At 39.3% G+C, this 16,280-nt stretch overlaps 1 protein-coding gene across 4 annotated transcripts in view; it reads left to right on the top strand.

The window, feature by feature from the left end:
* coro2a (coronin, actin binding protein, 2A) overlaps positions 1-16,280 on the top strand; it is a 70,097-nt gene that overhangs the window by 28,627 nt on the left and 25,190 nt on the right. Inside the window, exon 2 of one of the 4 annotated variants that reach the window (XM_038278602.1) lies at positions 8,314-8,397. The exons of 1 other annotated variant lie outside the window; for it this stretch is intronic. The gene's annotated coding sequence lies outside the window, so the exon portion shown is untranslated. Of the gene's footprint in view, positions 1-8,109; positions 8,398-12,507; positions 12,623-16,280 lie in introns of those variants that run through there. 2 more of the 4 variants (XM_038278601.1, XM_038278604.1) reach the window with 2 other exon arrangements.

Raw genomic sequence — 16,280 nt, 5'->3', positions numbered from 1 at the left:
TTGAAAAAATGAGCCATACTGATTGTCGAGGCTTTTATGAGCCGGTTCCTGGACTCGCTGTCTTATCTCACAGATGCTTTATGACCGATGGACTTTGTGTATTTTTAGTAGTTGTGTTTGTGCTAAATCCAACTTCATCAGCAGATACTCCTGTGTTTTCCAATATTGGCTCAGGCTTCAGTTTCTTCACCTTTACTTGCAGGTGGTCTGTCTTCAATTTTCACAGAGAAAGGACTCTTGTGCAACTCTTCCACAGCTTGTAAACTGCTGTAGGAGTGGGAATGATGTGGCGCTGTTGCTTGGTTGCATGTTGTTTGCAAACACTGAGGCATAAATGGGAGGCGGAAGCAATTCGGTGTTCTGATTTAGTGAAGCAGTACCTTTGATAGACGGTCTGCCGATTGGATCAGTACCCCGCTACGCTCCCCACAACCCATTAGAACATGGCTTTTTTTTCACTTACTCGGCTAAAATTAACTCCCATAAACATGAAAAATAAATTTAGGCATTTAAATGTAAAAAAAATAACATGACCACCAGGACAGAAATGTATAAAAGTCTTATTTTTTTCAGTTAAAAGATAAGAACCCTGTATGTTATTTTTGCTGACACAAAGCATCAAATGGGGCACTCTCATCATGAGTCCACAGGTGTTAAATCAAGCTGGTCATTTGTTCTGTTTGCGCCAAGCCTGCGGGTCGTTATCTTAAAATTACGCCTATTTTTTGACCAGGATGCATCGTTGGTCATAAACCTTTGATGGATTCTTCTTCATTTGTGTTCAGCTTCACTTTCCTCAGTTGTTAGACAGAGCATCGAAACAAGAAAAAAAAATCCAGGAGAATCTGAATAGAAGCAGTCAGTATACTTGCTGCTTTTTTATCAAATTAGAGGGATCTACGTATTAAAGTTCAGATGTCTGCGATATACTGGCCAAAAAATGGGAGCGAAGGGACCGCACCATTGCGATATTTAACTGATTATGACATCATGAACTGGGATGTGACACACAGGAGCCATTGAGGCAGTGATGCTGCCGTATGGAGCTTTTTAGGGGCATTAAAGTTTGTTTAAAAAAGTGAAAAAACTGAAAGAACAAATTAAACTTAAAAAATATTTGGAAACCAAGAAAAGTTTTTATATTTTTTATTTTAAACTGTAAGAATATGATAAAACATATTTGTGTTATCATATATATATTATCAGAATCAGAAATACTTTAATAATCCCAGAGGGAAATTAATTTTGTTACACGCTCCAGTTACTGTTTTATATAATATATACACACATCCAACTATACAATATAATAAAGTTAAATTAAAGTTAAATTATATATCATGTTAAAAAAAAACTATATATATGGGGCTGAAACAATTGGATCAATCCCGATTAATTGATTATTGAAATGATCATTAATTTTTAAATGGAGATTAGAATCTAAAACATGCCTTTAGCTGACAGAGCAACCCACTTAGAGCAGTAACTACACCCAAATTGTAAAAATATATATATAAACATTTGGTATTAAAGGTAAGAAATGTTTTTACCGGTCAATATGCTCTATCAGAACTCAGGTTTTAAATTTCACCTGTTTAGATTTTGTCAAAAGTCTTCTCTTAAGGAAGCTTTGGCTATCCGATTATTAATTAGGAAAAAAAATCAACTGATTAATCCATTTGCAAAAATAATCATTAGTTGCAGCCCATATATATATATATATATATATATATATATATATATATATATATATATATATATATATATATATATATATATATATATATATTGTATGCTGATGAAGATTCCTAGTCATCCAGGTCATAGTTAAAGATAAAAGAATATGGACTTGGAAACTATGAGTTTTTGTAGTTCTTAATACTGCATGTCTAAAATCTGTGTTTTATTGATAATTTTGTTCAAAGTTTGGTTGGTTATCCTCTTTGTTTAGGGCTTCAAAAATGTTTTTTCTTTTTAAGAAGAGAAAAATGGTAAACATGCTTGGGCAGAATAACTGTGAACCAAACATATAGGTTTGATTTATTATTGATTTATTTATGTTTTTGTGTGTGAGGGTTTTCAGTTTCATGCCTTGTGTTACTCTGATGTTTCCTATTTCCTGAGGGAATCTTGGTTTTTGAGGCTGTTTCAATGACTGACTCTCTTATCAAGTTTCCGTCTTTGAAGATAAACTTGTAAACATATCCTGATTTTGTTGACTTCCAGTTCTTCACTCAACAAACAAAACTATTAATAATAACTCCCAGTAATATCTTAAAGTTGTTGAAAACTATCTTAGACTGCATCATTTTCAGCCTTGTGTTTCAGGTTACCTGAGTTCAGGTAGATGGAGCAGTGTGAGAGTATTTCCAGAAAGGGCATTAAGCCAATAAGGTGAAAGATGAATGAAGCTGAACCCTACAGCGCTGAAACCTGGGCAGCTGGCGTGCAGGAGGTCACGTTTGTGCAGCAGCAATCATTGATCCCCTCGTTAGACCCCAGCCTGACCATGTGAAGGCCAGCTGTCAACATTCAGCTCTGACTGACAATCGACCTGCTGGCCTCTGAAGCTAACGTGTCGTTACATAACGGGGCAGTTTGCTTTGGGGTCGCTGCTGCTGGTTTTAGCCAAGGGCATGGGAAAATCTCAGCCCCGTCATTTACATCTCTGTCAAACAATACAACTAGTTTAGTTTTACTAAAATATTTTAGAGTTGTACAATAAAGTAAAGGGTTTGAGCTTTTTATGTTAAAAAGAAGAAACAGTTTAATGGTATTTGAGGAGTCTCTGTAAATGTTCCAAGTTTGTTTCAGAAACTTAATTGAAACCAATCAATGTGCTCCATAGCTTATAATTACTGAGACATGATTAAAAAAAAAGAGAAAGTTTACTTAGTTTAACTTCAAATCCAACTTGTCTGGTATTTTGTTTTTATCCATTTTTTGCTGAGATAATGTTGATAATAGTTAATTAAAGTCAAATAACTGACTAAAGTTAATGCCCTATTTTTAGATTGATTGATTGACTTTATTGAACTCATGGTGGACAAATTTACTCTTTACATGTATGTATGCACACACACACATATACATATATATATATATATATATATATATATATATATATATATATATATATATATATATATATATATATATGTGTGTGTGTGTGTGTGTATGTAATTGTATGTGTTTATATATATATATATATATATATAAGTGTATATATATCTATGTATGTATGTGTGTGTATATATTAGGGGTGGAACGGTTCACAAAATACGGCTCGGTTCAAGGTTTCGTGGTCACGGTTTTCGGTTCGGTATATGTTTATTGTTACACCGAAAAATAAAAAAAATTATAAAACCTATAAAAATTAATGAATTTTTTTTTTTTTTAAATGAAATTAATGAAAAAATCCAAAAAAAATTATGAATTGTAATTATTTTTAATGATTCGCGGAAACCATGGATCATTTCCGCATGTTTTGCTGCTTTGAATTTAATCATCTCGCGCATGCCCTCTCACTGTCACTGAATGTGTAAATTTCTATTATATATTAACAGTAATGGCAATAATGGTGCCCTTTCAACATTTAAAAGGCTGTGGTCTTACAAGTAGCCTGACCAAATTACGGTGGCCCAGAGGGCACAAGCGATTTCATTTTCGACCTCAGTGGCGCAACCAGTGGAGCAGCTGACGCTGTTCTGAACAGCATCACGACCAAGAGGCAAAGACATGATTTGAGGGAATGTGAAAATAAGGAGGGGAGGGAATCTTCTGCAGGTTCCAGGTTCTAAGTTTAACAAATAAAGTATCAGAAATGATCTAGAATGGTGTTGATAGTTAAATGGGGAATTGGCTTCCACTGAGAAGAGACTTTATTCATCGCACACTGACTGTAGCACATCGACTGAAACGCGTCTCCATACAAGTAAAATCCTTTTAATTCGAATTTATCTGTCCACTAAAACTATCAATTTTAAGGCATAAGAAATATGAAAACATTAAGAATATGTTTAAATTTTCCTTTTTGTTCGTATTTCAATCCATTTTCTTATCAGTGGGAGTGAGTTTAGGGCGATGCGCGCTCCTGCGACAGGGGAGGTCATTCTGGGCACAACAGATAAAACCCGCAGGAGAGAATTGAAGCAGGGGCAGATTAGCCCTAGGCAAAGACGGACACTGGGCCCTCTCACTCAAGAAGACTTCTCATAATACAGACGCATTATAGAGATACAGACATTTTAATAGAATAGACAAACATTATTTACAAAATTTTGACTGCCCTTAATGATGTTTTATATTTTTATATTATGTCTAGGGAAAAATAACAATTCAAGGTATCTTTTCATTCATTTATCTATTTTAGAGAGTCAAAATACATTTTGAGACATATCAAATGATGTAATCTGATTTATCATTTAAAGTGTTACACATCCGGAATTATAATCAAGATATTTCAGTTAATTTGGACTAGTCACACTAGCCAAAACTATATTTTTTAATATCTGAAATATGAAATATCTCCCTAGTGCTGTCACTGAGCTGTCCTAACAGTTGCCTGAGGAATTTTGCATGGCATTACTCTTGGATGTACTCTTAAGAAAAATCTTCAGTTGATACTAATGATGATTGATTTAAAACTAAAATGCACAAACCTACTTCATTGTAAGGCTATTTCTTATGATTCCAACATTTCCCTCTTTTTCTTTTTTTTTATTTTGTGAAAGATGCAGCAATAAATCTGGTTGCCACTTCTTCACCCCTTTTACAGCAAAAGGTGAAAAATCTGAAAAAAAAAGAAACCATGGATTATTACTGATGAGATTACCTAATCTCATATCATGATACATTTCTCAATGTCGGTCGATATGATACGCTTCTGATATCGAGCCTCAGAAAGACTTCCAGTAATGACCAGAACAGATCCCTATGCAAGCTTATGAAAATGTTTTGTTATGTTACTACTTGTTACTATGCTACAAGCTGAACAGATTAAAATGAACATATAACCAGCTGATCATCTCGCCCTCCTCGTATTTCAGTCTTAAGGGTTCTTCCCTCTTTTACAGTTTCTGTTATCTCCCCCTTTATTTTTTTGACTGACTTTCATACATTTAAAAGATAAAGCTAAGCCTAAAAATATGTGCTCACAAATCTTCATAATAATTAGCAAATTGGATTGTGGCCAGTTTGTTGGAAGCATCTTGCTAACCAGTTAGCAGCTTAGTGCTAGTAGGTTCCCAATGGGAAATTCCATTGGGACCAAGTAGCACTAAATTGGTGACTTAGAAACGACACCGTCAAGGAACGCTATGGACAGCAGAACCATGCAAGAGGAGGAGAGTTTAGTGTCGGAGGTCGTGGATGAGTCTCCTCCGTCATACATTTTTTATTTAGAGAAAGGAAAGTGGGGATGAAGATGTTGTGGAAGAGGACGCCAGGGCGGCAGAAGCTTGGTTTGGTGTAGAAGGCTTACAGCCATACATGTTTGAGCCCTTGCCTCGCAACGCTGCCAGTTCTGTTAGCTCTACGTCTGCTGAAGACACAGACGTCCACCCCCATGAACACTGGGACGGAACTCAATGGGAAAGTAAATTATTCTTATTTCTTATTTCAACCGTTGCGTATATTAGCTGCGACATGAATCAAGATGGGCTGCTCAGTGGCGCAGTGGTTAGCACTGCTGCCTTGCAGCAAGAAGGTTCTGGGTTCAATTTCTGGCCCAGGGTCTTTCTGCATGGAGTTTGCATGTTCTCCCTGGGCATGCGTGGGTTCTCTCCGGGTACTCCGGCTTCCTCCCACGGTCCAAAAACATGACTGTTAGGTTAATTGGCTTCTCTAAATTGTCCTTAGGTGTGAGTGTGTGTGTGAATGGTTGTTTGTCCTGTGTGTCTCTGTGTTGCCCTGCGATGGACTGGCAACCTGTCCAGGGTGTACCCCGCCTCTCGCCCATTGACTGCTGGAGATAGGCACCAGCACCCCTCGCGACCCCAATTGGGACAAGCGTGTAAGATAATGGATGGATGGATGGATGAATCAAGATGCCATGACTGAAAAAATGTGATTGACAGATGACCGTTGATATATGATTGGCCGAATTTAAGTGTTCAGGCTGACGATTAACTAAAAGGCCTAAATAAGATAACGGGAAAAAACACTTAAATAGACTAAAATGTATATCGAAAAAGGGTCATAAACGTCATACGACCATTATTGAATAAGATTATATACGCAATTAATATTGATATTGCATCATTGTCCATCCCTACATGGGGTAGACATAATCAGCCAAACTAACTCAGGTGGAATGTTTAATAAACCTGTAGATGAAAGATTAGTAGCTATCTTAACTCTATTTAAGAGTTTCACCGGTGACACCTTCGAACTCTCTGAATCACCTCATACAGCCGGATAACAGCAATTCCACAGATAATCTCAAAGACTGCCCAAAAGTGGGATGAAAACTCAGTTTAATTTTAAAAATGTAAAGGTGTGAAAATATTCAAATTAAATAAAAAAAAAAACCTTTTATTTAGAATTAGTTATATCTTAAGATTAGAAACGGGTAAAGGAACTATTAGAGGGAATGTTTGAGAAAGATCCACATGTGTTTTTATCTGGTCTAAAGCCAGAAATCTACAGAAAAAATAATAAAATATTTATTCTGAAAGGCTTCTTTTGCATCACAGCTTAAAGAAATAAAAAAATGAAAGTGAGAAAAAAGCCTTTTTCACTCCTGGCTGCAGGGGGTTTTTCATTTAGTTTATCAAGTTGCAAGCACATTTACATATACACACGCACATATACACTACCGTTCAAAAGTTTGGGGTCACATTGAAATGGGAGTGTGTACTACTCCCTTCAGAGGACAGCACAAACAGGCTCTAACCAGAGTAGAAAAAGAAGTGGGAGGCCACGTTGCACAACTGAGCAAGAAGATAAATACATTAGAGTCTGTAGTTTGAGAAACAGACGCCTCACAGGTCCCCAACTGGCATCTTCATTAAATAATACCCGCAGTAGCCTGTTTGTGCTGTCCTCTGAAGGGAGTAGTACACACCTTTGTAGGAAATCTTCAATTTCTTTGCAATTTCTCACATTTCAATGTGATCCCAAACTTTTGAACGGTAGTGTACATATATATCCACACATTATACTGTATATTTTTTTCAGTTTCCCTGGCTCTATTCATCCTGTAATGGTTCTGACCAGCTTCCCTAATGCTGCCACTACCGTGTTTCACCATTGGAGCCGTGTGTTCAGTATCACGTTGTGTTTCTTCTCAGTGACTGTGTTTACTTATAAATTTATCCCCTTATCTGACCAGAGGACGTCCTTCCATATATTCTACATGTTTTTTGCGCTCTGCTAATGGGGCTTTTAATGGCCTGATGGTGGTCCTGTCAGCTGGCCTGGCTGCTTGGATGAATGTTTCCCTTGTCTGTCCTGTTGGATTAGATGGACTTCAGTGTCTTGGAAGGTCTGCAGGGGGTCCATTCCCCCCTTATAATCAGATGATGGATTGAATTATGGGAGATGGATTTTGAAAATTGTTTTAGAAGCTAACCATGTTTTAAACATCTCAAGATCTTTCTCCCTTCTTCATCTGCTTTGTTCCTGGTTCTTTATAACGTTCGTTCTCTCGGTATCTCCTTAGAACCTTTTTAAGGCCGTCATTGGAAGGGCTGGATTTAGATCAGACACAGGTGGACTCGTTTTATAAATGACATCACCTCTGATGCCAGTTTGCTGGATTTGAGTCAAAGGGACCTAAATAATCCTGCCTCTAATTTTGGTTCTAAAACAAATACTGAACACAAAGAGAGAAATACTCTGACCTTGTCTGCAAGCACATATTTGACATAGTGGGAATGTTTTTTGTTAGTTTTTTTTTTTCCTTTTCTTTTTTTGCGCAACAAGAGTAAAGAGGAGTGTCTGCAGTTTTCTTTCTTTCCCTCTCGGCAAAGATTAGGTAAGAAATCCTGGTTGAGCAAACGCTGCGTTGGAGTGAGAGGAGGGAGTGTGATTACCTGCTGCTCCCTTCTCTCTCTCCCTCTCCTCGCAGTCGCCTCCCTCTCAGGGAGTGTACACACTCCTGCACACTCCCTCTGCTTGTTCACACATGCACTCAGTCTCCTGCTACACACACACACACCCACAGTCTCCTCCGCTGGACACGCAGATTGAAGAGTTTTAGCTTGGACAGCAGAGGAGTTTGGACTGAAGAGCGTCTGTGTGATTGTGTGGCAGCAGCTGCAGCATTGATCCATGAGATAACCCAGCACCACTCGGGTCATTTTGTTCCTCCAGCTTGCTGTGGGAGATTTGGAGTAACTTTTTCTCACCTAAGGACCTGCTGCTGCTGCTCCTGACGCTGACGACACGCTCGACAGGGTGAGTTCAGCAGAAAAGTCTACCTTTAATGATGTTCTTGTCTTTGCTTCAGGGAATGCTTTTCCTCTTTATCATCTTTAATGCTTCATTCCTCCTGATCTGAGTGTCTGCGGGACAGAGCTCAGTTTTTCCCCTCAGGATCCAAACTTTGGCGCGTGTGCATGGGAGAAGTCAGTCCAAAACAAGCTTCAGCCTTTATTCAGAGCAGCTTTCTGTTTCAGTCTGTTAAAGGTTATTTTTATTCCTGGACATCTTATTTTATTGATTTTTTTGGACATTTAAATTTCACTGTATTCTCTTTGAGACTTCACTCTTATTAGTCGACTCATTGCTGGAAACAGATTTTGTGTTTTTGAAATGGACGTGATTATTTGGAGCAGTCTAAATGACCTCATGATCGAACAACTTGGTCAAGTTTCTGCAGGATTTCCGCCCTTCTGAACGCTGCTGCAATAAAAAAGATGCAGCCTGTGGTTTAAACTGCAGTCAGTTTGAGGCTTTTCGTTTCAATGAACAACAGGATCAGTTTGATCAGAATCTGAATCATTTCTTACTGCCTTTAGGTATCTGTTCCTGGAGCACAGTGAGCCAATCCCGTTTATCACATGGCTCGTATCAGTTTAGGGTAAGGCTGCTTCAGTGGAAATGCTTTCACAAACATCACTGATGAGCTCCAGCAGCTAATGGACTGAGAGCCTTTACATGCAGTTCAGTGGAGACAATTAATGGAAAACTTTCAGGAGTGAACTCCTGATAAATGAAGATCTGCACATTATGAGGTCTAATGGTTTAGAGTAGAAGGCTGCATCCTTTAGCATCCAAAGAGACACATTTGCTCTCAGTCCAGCTGAAAATGTCTCCTCTTGGGGCACCAATGCCGGGTGAATTTTTAAATTGAAAACTTTATTTTTTTTTTTTTTTTTACATGTCTTATAGACCTCTGCTATATCAAAAATGGATTTCATTATTAAGCAAGTTTTTAAATGGGGTTAAAACATCCTTTTGATGTGGAAATTCACTGCAGCTTTTTAATGAAAACTGATAAAATTTAAAATGGTTAATATATCTATGTTTAGACATATTATTTTGGTTATTCATAATCTTTAGGTAAAGTTTTGTCTCAGTTGATTAGTTAAGAGTCAATCAAAGATAACATGTAATATTAGTCTCTTTATTTTAAATAACGATAGAACAACAAAGTTATGTGAATTAATGCATTTTCTGCTTGTTTTAAATCTGGTTGGCTGCAACTCAAACAAGCTACACATTGTTAGATTGCTGGATAGTTTTCCTAATTTGAACGTTTAAGTGGAATTCACCAAACAGCAACTTTGCCATGTGTCTGGGTTGGTTGTGGCTTCTGTAAGTTATCAGCACCTCCCTAGAAAGATTTGACAAAATCTGCCAATGAATGCACCACGCCTTAGATCACAGGTAGCCAGAACCAGGTTACCACCATGGAGATGATCATGGATGGATTTAAGGGGCACCAAGACACGGACGCACTGCTACTGCAGTCTTTTCCTGAAACGCTGCCTCCACAGACATTCTTTCCATGCTTGCCAGACCTCTGTAATCTTGATACAAACTAGAAAAATTGAAAAAATAAATGGTAAATCGCCAGTACTTATATAGTGCTTTTTCAAGTCAGTGGACTTGACCAAAGCGCTTTACACTACATTCACTCATTCATCCATTCACACATTGATGGTGGCAAACTACATCGTAGCCGCAGGTGCGCTGGGACTCACTAAATATAATGATTCGGCCAATCATATATCAACGGTCATCTGTCAATCAAACTTTTTCGGTCATAGCATCTTGATTCATCTGTCATCAGCTAATATACGCAACATTTAAAATAACAAAAAAGAATAATTTCCTTTCCCATTGAGTTCCGTCCCAGTGTTCACGGGGATGGACACAGACGTCCATCACCATGGACCTCTGTGTCCACAGGACAAGGGCTCAAACATGTACGGCTGGAAGCCTTCTACACCAAACCAAGCTTCTGCCACCCTGGCGTCCTCTTCCACAACATCTTCGTCCCCGCTTTCCTCTTCTAAATAAATGGATGACGGAGGAGACTCATCCACGACCTCCGACACTAAACTCTCCTCCTCTTGCATGTTTCCGCTGTCCATAGCGTTTCATGACAGTGTCGTTTCTAAGTCACCAATTTAGTGCTACTTGGTCCCAATGGAATTTCCCATTGGGACCCTACTAGCACTAAGTTGCTAACTGGTGAGCAAGATGCTTCAGAGAAACCGGCCACAATCAAACTTGCTTGCGAACCTTCCGCCATAACAATCCTGCCCCCTGAATAAATGACCAATCACATTCACTTTATTCACTCGTATAAAGTCGTGCAGCACTCTGGGCAATTTGGAAATGCAACGGTTGGAACAGCCTACAATTTTAACATTGGTGCTACCAGTTCCTCTGACCACCATCAGTGGGCAATGCAGGTGTCTTGTCCATGGACACGACACTGAAATCCAGAGCAGGGGCTTGACCGACAACCCTCCGACTGCAGGGCAACTCCTGCACCCGACACCACTGTCTAGTTTATTTTACACTAGAGGTTTACTGATAAGTTTTAGTTTTTTCTGTTTTTCTGCTCCTTTCGTTTTGTTTTGTTTATTTTAGCAGATATTGCTTATTCTTCTATTTAAACTATAATAATAACGCGATGATAAAAAAAAAAGGTAAATCTGAATTTAAACAAAAAAATAACGTTTAGCAAATCAAAGCAAACATTAACAATAGATGGTAGTGGTAGGGCTCACTAATGCATTTGCTTTGTCAAAGCACGGCTGCCCGCTGCAATAATGAATATGTGAATGGATGCAGGCACGGGGAAATAGAACGACATCATCGGCCAAAAATATCAGCCAGCCTCCCATCTCTAAGGAAAATAGAAACATGATTTAAGTTTTATGTCCTTCCCAGTCAAACCAGTCATGAGCCGGTTATCAGTCACTCTTTAATGTGACAGTAAACAAAGATTTCCCAGTTTGTATGGAGCATATTCTGATATGTGGCTGCCCCTCCTCCACATGTTGCTGTACAAGGCAAATCAGCTAAAAGAAAGATGGCTGCCACAACCCAAAGAGGACAAAATCAGCACTTTGGAGTATCTCTAACACTAAAGGGGAAGAACATATAATTTTAAAAGGAAATAATGTTTTGAAGTTTGAGCCACAGGTCTGTATACCTGTGGCTGATTGCAGGCGACGCCAGAGCTAAGAGACCAGCCAGTCATTCACTTACAGAGAGCGGAAAAGGCTAAAACCGTTCACGAGATTTAGGAGACTATTGTTCCTTTTAAAGTTTAGCGGGATGCAGGGTTTTACCTCCACCTATATGAAGACATGAGGTTGACGAACCAAAGAACCAATCCAATTTATGCTACTGTGCACTCTGTGCCAGGCTGCTGGAAGCTAAACGGAGCAAAGTCTCTTCCTAAAACAGTCAAAGGAGGTGTGTTTGTTTGAGTTAGATAAGAAAAGTGCAAATATTTACATTTAAAAATTTCACCCAAATGTCTGAGAATAGATATTTTGAAATGTTGGGGAAGAAAAGTTAAAATAATGGAGAGAAACTAGAGGAAGGAGGAACTCCTGTTCCATTGAATGAAGGGTTTTTTCCCCCTGCTGCTTCCGCTCTGCAGTTCTCTCATCTTCCTCAGAACCTCCACACCCGTTCAGCAGACGGCCGGGCTTGTTAATCATTAGCCTGCTTTGTCTTGTCATGAAATTACACTGTTGTAAAACGGCCTGCTGTCATGAGTCAACCTGAAGAAATGAGCGTATAAATACTGGAAGTCAGAGTTTCCCAGACTGACGGTGGACTTCAGCAGCATTTTCATGGTGGTAGTGGTTTTGATGAAACAGAAAGTGGGACTTTTTTTATCAGGGTTTGAGTCCTACATGAATTAGAAGTGGTTTCTGTCAGGTAAACAGACAGACATGCTGTTTTATCCCCTCAAATGTGTAATGAAGATGCCCTGGGATTATCACTTGTTATCCTATTACCTCAGAGTTTGTAAGCTGTCATGTGTGGATGATATCCGACAGTCAGAGCCATTCAGACACACTTTGGATACTTGTGCGCAGATATGCTGCAACATGCATTCACACCTGTGCATTCCTGGTCTTAAATTTCACCCTGAGTCGGGGAAACCTCCCACCTGAAGTTGGAGGAGGCAGGGCACGTGTTCGAGGTGAGATTCTGTGTCACCAACGTCACCAATTGTGGGACAAGAATATTTTGTTGTTTTGTTTTTCCGTATGCAGACGGCTGTATTGATGTATTATTGGAGTACTGATGTGTACACGGGCTTCAACGGGTTTTATCATGGCTACAGATCTTTAATCATTATTTTGGCCATAAGAGAGAAGTCCTGTGGGCCACCAGCTTGTTCTGCAACCTGGAATGGCAGAGGAGTGGCAGTGAGTTGGCATGATTGTGACCTAGAAGGTATTACTGGCTGTCTTTAGGTGAGGGAAGGTGAGTAAGTATGTACACTACTGTACAAAAGTCATTTCTTTGTACATACATAATAGAGAACAAACCCTTTACATGTCAAGACGCTGGGTAAGCAACAGTAATCACCTGTAGATAAGCTGCAGTTATTCAACTAATTTAATTACGAACAGTCATGCTTTCAAATGCAAATCGAAATTGACTTTTATTTTTTATTAGACCTGACTAGCCTGATTTAGCATGATGTGTTTTAAAGTTCATGAGTTTTAAGAATACAGTATCACAGCTTAGGTTTGCAAAAATGCATCTGGATAACCCAAAGAACTTCTGGAGCAATGTCCAATAGAGTGATATGATGATGAGCACATCATATCAGCACAAAGACCTCTAACTGTAGGAGGGATGATGATTTGGACTCGAGTCGGCCTGGATTCAAGTAATCTAGACTCTATTATCCTAAACACAACAGGAAATCACTGGCAAATAAATGAAGGCAGGTTGTTTCAAAGGCAAAATTTTTGTTTTTTGTTCCCATAAGTGATGCACTGTGGCAGGAGACGATGATTTATTAGTGTCCAAAAGCAGATCCATAAGCTACTTAACTCTGGCTAATGACTGAGCCTGATTCTGAATGTTTCATTGTCTAGTTAATGTCTCTAAGGACCATGTTATTGTCCTTGAGGGAAAAAATCAAATCACGTGACCAACTGGGAGTGAAAAGCAGTGATCATCTGTCCGAACGGTCAGTAAACCCTAGTTCATTATAAAGTCCACTATATAGTCCATGCTCCATATTTAGGGATTGAGAGAGTTAGGGGTTAGGACGTACGTTTGGACACAGCAAATGTCTACTAGGTTTCAAAGATAGTATGTATATTTTAAATTTCATGCGTGCCTTGTTTTGAACGCATCATACCAGCTGTCAGGCACGGTGGTATTAGGGTAATGATTTGGGCCTGGTTTTGCACACCTTACCAAGAATCGAAGAATTATTATGTGTTCTTGAGAGTTTTCCACAAGCTGGAGCTCAATCCAAGATGGTTTACAACTCTGCAGCAAACACAAACAGGGTAACAAATCTACAACACATTCCTAGAAGAAGAAAAGCATGGAGCCGTTCCAATGGTCCACCCTAAGTCCAACTTTGGAGAGCTGTGCAGAAACAAATGTCTGCAACCCTCGATGACCTGAAGCAACATTAGAAATCAGTCTAAATCTCTCCATATATTTATGTAGCATTAAGACCACAAAATCAGCTTTATGCTTGTGTCTAGTTAATTTGATCAAATGATTAAGACATACAGTTCGACAAGTTCAGTTCCATATATTAGGCTTGTACTGGAAGCGGATGGATCATGGCGTATATGTAGTTGTCCATTAAACATAAAAAGATACATGCTGTTCTTTCTTTATGCTCTTAGTTAGTTGACAGAGCTGTAAAAAACAAAATAAAGTGAAAAAGCAGTCAAAGTCCAAAGAAAATCCATCAGAAAGCCTGGATAAGGACTGAAAATGAGCCTTTTTAAAAGATAAGGAAGGACACAAAAGGAATGTTTAAAATAAATCAGTTCATTTAAAATATTTGCGTAGTAGGCTTCTCTAAGCCCGGTCTGGGTTTTCTGTTTAAGGACTAAATGTGGTTTTAAAGCCTCAGTAATGTGGTTGGCTCCTTACCTCACTGTTGATGGAATAAAATAAATTTCCCACTGACAAAAAGGACGGCGTCTCTATTTTTCCTACGTTTCTCAGACATGGAGCCCATCAGAGAACCACTTGGGAATAAACCAAATCCCCTGCTGTCACTGAGAGCGCCTCACTGGCTTTTGATCAGCAAGGCTTTTGATCAGCAAGACAGTGTAAAAATAGGCCGAATGGTGTTTCTGTCATCAGCTCTGAGCAGCAGCCTGCTGGGTACCTGCAGCTGAGAGGAGGCTGCCAATGGCCTGATTACAACCGTGTGTCAAGATGTCTGAGCTGGTGGTTTTGGAAGCTTCTGCTCTTGTAAGCCTCAGCATTACATGACTGCTGATTATAGCAGCCCAGATCTGATGAGGTTTGTAGCATGGTGCAGCTCGTGTCCAACGCAGATGGACTGGTACAGAATATGAAGACACCAAATACCTGCTAGTTCTCCAGCTTAGATCCACCAGCAGCTGTCTCTCTATTAGTCTGGTATGTTGCTCTGTAGCAGATGTGAAAATATGATCATCGCTTTATATTTCAGGGTGTCAACTCAGACTATAGTGGGAGAAGTTTGTTACTGGACGTAATAATAATTCAGATACATCAGTAGTTACCGCAGTTCATCGATTGCCAAAGTTCCATGATTACATGCAAAGATCCTTAATGCCGAAGGAGGGTCTTGGAACAGGATTCCTGTTTTCCAAGTAATTTCCAGGTTTGGAAAAGCCTTCCAGCCATTCATCCATCTGTCTGTATGTCTACCCATCAATTTGACAGTACTTCCATTTATTTCAGTCCTTTATTTTGTCAGTCCAACTTTCTTTCCTGCTTTATGTCCTTTCCTCCTTGACCTTAAAGACCAGGCCTCAAAGTCCTTGAGAGCTTCTCTCCTACACTTTATTTACCCCTTTCCTACTGGCTGAAAAACAATTTTAACAGCTCACTGACGCATGTCTACCTGGGTCGAATGACTCGGCAAGCGACCCGCGTTAAAATCACCTCAGCTTTGATCAGCATGCTGTGCGAACACCATAGCTGGGTTTAACCGCTATTTTATGTGACACCGTTCAACGCCAGGTAAGGATGTCAGTGCACCACGCCAGTCGATTCTGATCTAACAAGCAGAAACGACTCTGTTTACATTCGATAAACATGGAGCGGCTCCGGTGAGAGAGATTGGGAGAGAGAAAAGAGCAAAACGATAGAGCACACTTGCTACGCCCTGGCTTCCTTACATGTTGCTCTCCATTGTTTGCTTTCCTTATTTCTGTCGCACTGGTGACATCATCAATGCTAGCCCAGCGTTATGATGTTACTAGATATGCAGCTGCGGGGGGGTTAGACCGGCTTTTTTTGCAAATGGTAAGGGAGCCAAATGCTGACTGATAGCGGATGTTTGAAAAACACGCATTTCAATGAGGAGGAGGCGTTAGATGCATCTCTGCTTCACCACATTTAATTCAAATACTCAGATCATTAGCAGGACTCTGGAGAACTTGACTGCATATTAAAGAGGTTGTCGAGCACTTTAAATCATAGCGCCGATTTGAAGGTGTACGTGTGATGATATTTTAATAGTATTAAGTTATTACACTAATTTAACCATGTTGTATTTACATGTAGAATGCGTATTTCTCAGATAAATTCTGTTGTTAAAACTAGTCAAGGATCCCTTTAGGTCAGGTCTAATCTGGGGACATTTGCAGCTCATA

This window comes from Cyprinodon tularosa, unplaced genomic scaffold, assembly GCF_016077235.1.
Source record: "Cyprinodon tularosa strain WSP-4 unplaced genomic scaffold, ASM1607723v1 ctg142, whole genome shotgun sequence".
NCBI lineage: Eukaryota > Metazoa > Chordata > Actinopteri > Cyprinodontiformes > Cyprinodontidae > Cyprinodon > Cyprinodon tularosa.
This window is presented reverse-complemented; position numbering and strand designations above follow the sequence as displayed.